Source organism: Bison bison, unplaced genomic scaffold (assembly GCF_000754665.1).
Source record: "Bison bison bison isolate TAMUID 2011002044 unplaced genomic scaffold, Bison_UMD1.0 scf7180017864108, whole genome shotgun sequence".
Lineage (NCBI taxonomy): Eukaryota > Metazoa > Chordata > Mammalia > Artiodactyla > Bovidae > Bison > Bison bison.
In genome coordinates, this window is record NW_011494680.1 from 4,602,434 (window position 1) to 4,606,949 (window position 4,516).

Below are 4,516 nucleotides of genomic sequence, written 5' to 3' on the forward strand. Positions count from 1 at the left end.
ACTGCTACTGCTAAGTCTGCTAAGTCACTTCAGTCTGTCCGACTCTGTGCGACCCCAGAGATGGCAGCCCACTAAGCTCCCCCGTCCCTGGGATTTTCCAGGCAAGAACACTGGAGTGGGTTGCCATTTCCTTCTCCAATGCATGAAAGTGAAAAGTGTAAGTGAAGTTGCTCAGTCGTGTCCGACTCTTAGCAACCCTATGGACTGCAGCCTACCAGGCTCCTCCATCCATGGGATTTTCCAGGCAAGAGTACTGGAGTGGGGTGCTGTTGCCTTCTCCATCTTTCCCTCTAAACACAAGTAAATCAGGTTATTTATTACATAGCATGGGGCACCTTGATCCCATTGGCTCACCTTATCTTCACTACATCATCCATTCATTCACCACAACACAACATGGAACATGTATCTGTTGATGAAAACCAAAGTAGAAGATTATAGGTAGGAATTGTGCCAATTAAATCACAGTATGTAACAATCAACCCAGAGCACTGCATCTTAAGCAATAAAGTTTATTATCTCTGATAATTCTGTGAGTTGGCCAGGTCTGTTCTAGTCTGGGCTCACTTAGCAGGTCAGCTGGAACCAGGTGGTTGGGATGCCATTACTCACAAGTCTGCTGGTTGAATCAGTCTGTGGGGTGATAGGCCACGTGTCTCCCCATTAACCTTCAGCCCTGCCCAGACTTACTCACATCATGATGCTTGCAATATTCCCCAAAGAACCAAGCAGAAAAGTCCCAATAAATTAAGTGATTTTTCAGCCTTTAGTGGTGTCACATTGTTTATTGTCACACTGGCCAAACAAGTCATAAAAGCAAGAGCAGAATAGAGTGCTGGTTAAATAGACTTCCACTCTTAATAGGAGTTAGAAGCTCTCATTGTAAAAAAAAATGTGATATTAGGAGATGTAAAGAGTTGCAGTGATGTTTCATGCCCCCCATAGACTGTCCATGACACTATACTATTCGAATTCTCTCCCCAAAATTATTTTGCACTTTACAAGAAACTTCACAATCCATCTTTATTGCATTCTCTAAGAAACTGTAAAATATTAATGATGGAGACATGCACTTAAGTTTCTAACTTTTAAACAAACTCCTGCATGACTTATGTTGTTGTTTAACCTCTCGTCATCAGATAAGATAGAATTTCAACAGCTTCTGTGCTGAACATTATTGAGAGAATCAAATTGGATGATTTTGTGTATATTATTTAGCACAAAACTCAAATTGTTAGCCATTAAACTTTCATTCATTTAAAAATACTCGCTGAGCACTTACCTTGTTTCTATGAACCAGTATAGAAATAAAGAAAATAGTATCGAGCCAAATTCTGTACCTTTCTAGCTTTTATCTTGAGGCAAGTTACTGAACATTTTGGATCTTATGTTGTTTTTCTCACCTGTAATATAAGCATAAAAGTAATTATATCTGATTCAAAGGGATGCTATGAAAATTGCATAGAAATATTTAGAGAAATGTCTGGCACGTTTAGAATATGCAGCAAATTATAACTATTATAATGTCAGAGTATGGTAGGTGAAAATATTAATTAATCATATTCTCAGGTATACTGCAGCCAATTGGAAGAGGAAGACATTGAAAAAGTTCAACACATCAATAAATAAAAATAACAAGCTATGATTAGTGTCATGGTAGAAAATATGTAAAGGGAACATACGAGAAATTCTGATTATGTGATGATGATGGGTCTCCTGGTGTAGGGCTTTTTAAGCTAAGAATTCAAGGATAAAAAAATTGACATTTTATAGAAAATAAAAATTATAGAGATATCAAGCAACTTGTTCAAGGTTATATAAGGAAGATGTAAATAATCCAGGAAGTTTCTGTACAATAATACAACTGCTCCAAACATTATTGGTTGATGAATTATAATAGTAATGTTGCTGAATTCTAAGTGAGCCTGACAGCTTCTCAGAATGTAAATTTCACCCCTCTGTGTGTCACCCTTTGATTCACTCTATTGGGCTATGGAATCTTTAAGTTGAAAAATAAAACAAACCTAGAAAATGGATTTTGACATTAAAAGCTAAAAACTTTGTCTTAGTTATGGTCCACAATCCTGTCATGCAAAAACTTCAAAACATTCTTCAAACTAATAGGCCAGGATAGCCACAATGCATAAAACTGCCAAGCCCAACTATAAACTGTCTACTCTATCACTTTACATAAAAAGACACAGATATGAGTAAATAAAGTAAATGGAAATAAATATATCATGCAAGTAGTAAGCATAAGAAGGCAAGAGTGACTATATTAGATAAAATACATTTTAAGGCAAAGAATTTTACCAGATTACAATAGAGATCCCAGTTCATCAGAGACCATTTGTATTTAATAACAAAGATTCAACACTGACAGAAAGAAAGGAGAATAGACAATATACAATCATACTTGGAGATTTCATTACCCTTTTTTCAACAACTGATAGAACAACTGGACAAAAAAAATCAGAAAAGACAGAGATAAGATGAACAACACTAATTTGGCCCTAACTGATAATTATGCCACAGAAAATCCCAATAACTGTGGAATACACATTCTTTTGACTTGCTCATGGTATATTCACCAAGCTCTAAAAATTTGGTGCTTTAAAAATGGCACCATTTTTACATTCAATGGAATGCATACAATGGAATATTTCTCAGCCACAAAAAAGAATGAAATAATGCTATTTGCGGCAACATGAATGGACCCAGGGAGTATTATACTAAGTGAAGTAAGTCAGAGAAAGACAAATATTATATAATAGCATTTGTATGTGGAATCTAAAAAATGATACAAATAAACTTATTTACAAAGTAGAAACAGACTTATAGAAATAGAAAACAAACTTATGATTACCCAAGGGGAAAGGTGGAAGGGCGATGAATTAGGAGTTTGGGATTAACAGATACACACTACTATATATAAAATAAACAGCAAGGACCTACTGTTTGGCACAGGGAACTATATTTAATATCATGCAATAACTTGAAAAGAATCTGAAAAAGAATATATATATATATATGTGTGTGTGTGTGTTTGTGTACAACTGAATCACTTTGCTGTACACCTGAAATTAACACAACATTGTAAACTAACTTGCAATAAAAAAATTAAAATTAAAAAATGCTGCTGATAGTTTATGGTGAATGGTGAATGGTGTTGGATTTATGATCTCTGAAGAAGATTCAGCTTCAGGACCAGGGACCAGGGACCAGGTTTGATCATTCAAGAACTTTTGTGTAGCAGAGTTTTATTAAAGTGAGAAACGACAGAGAAAGCTTCTGACATAGACATCAGAAGGGGGATGGAGAATGGCCCCCTAGCTAGTCTTACCAATGAAGTTATATATATTTTTAAATTGGTTATTACAGTAGATCAGGGAGAAGGCAATGGCACCCCACTCCAGTCCTCTTGCCTGGCAAATCCCATGGACGGAGGAGCCTGGTAGGCTGCAGTCCATGGGGTCGCTAGGAGTCGGACACGAGTGAGCAACTTCACTTTCACTTTTCACTTTCATGCATTGGAGAAGGAAATGGCAACCCACTCCAGTGTTCTTGCCTGGAGAATCCCAGGGATGGGGGAGCTTGGTGGGCTGCCGTCTATGGGGTAGCACAGAGTTGGACTGGACTGAAGTGACTTAGCAGTAGCACAGCAGATCAAAAGAATGTATCAAGGTTGGAAAGTCTTACCAGACCCACTCCCACAATATACATTTTAAGACAATGGGATTAGAACTAACAATAGAAAGATTTTATCAGACTCACTCCCATAATATACATTTTAAGGTCACAGGATCAGTCAGAAGGTTCTCAAAGAGGAGGAACATCCTCAAGCAGGATACATTGTTGTCATTGGTACAGAATTTAAGAGAAAAACACATACTTGAGCAAGATTAGTTGTTTTGTCCTGCAATCATCAGCTCTGGGTTTAAAGGAAAAAAATGTTTGTCCTTTTCTTCTCCTTGAGAACTCCAGATCCCTATCTCCTCCTTAAGAGCCCTAGACTTCTTATTAGTCTACCTAGGAATTGACTCTCTCACTACTATGACGGGCCATATTTTGTCACAAACTTTAAAAATTAATAATGGCATTCTTTCTTTACACATGACATTAAATTAGAGATTAATGATAATATATGCCTAAAATAATCCCAAACATTTGGGTAGTATATATATATACTTATAAAGAATTCACTACTAAAAATAAATTACATATGACTCAAGTCTAAACAAGAGAAAAGTATCAGAAAAATACCAGTTAAGAGACATTCTATAGAATATCAGAGTAACAGTCTCCAAGCTGTCAAGGTCATCAAAAACAAGGAAAGTCCAACAAACTACTGTCAAAAAGGAGTAGAAATAAGGACTAGCTTAGAAATCAGGCAGACGTGGTTCAAATCTCAGTTGTGAACTTTCTAGTCATATGAACCTGAGCAATGCACTTCTTTTCTAACTGCTTTTTAACTGCAAAATAAGAATATCTTTTTTTTTTTTTTGGTGTTTTTTTT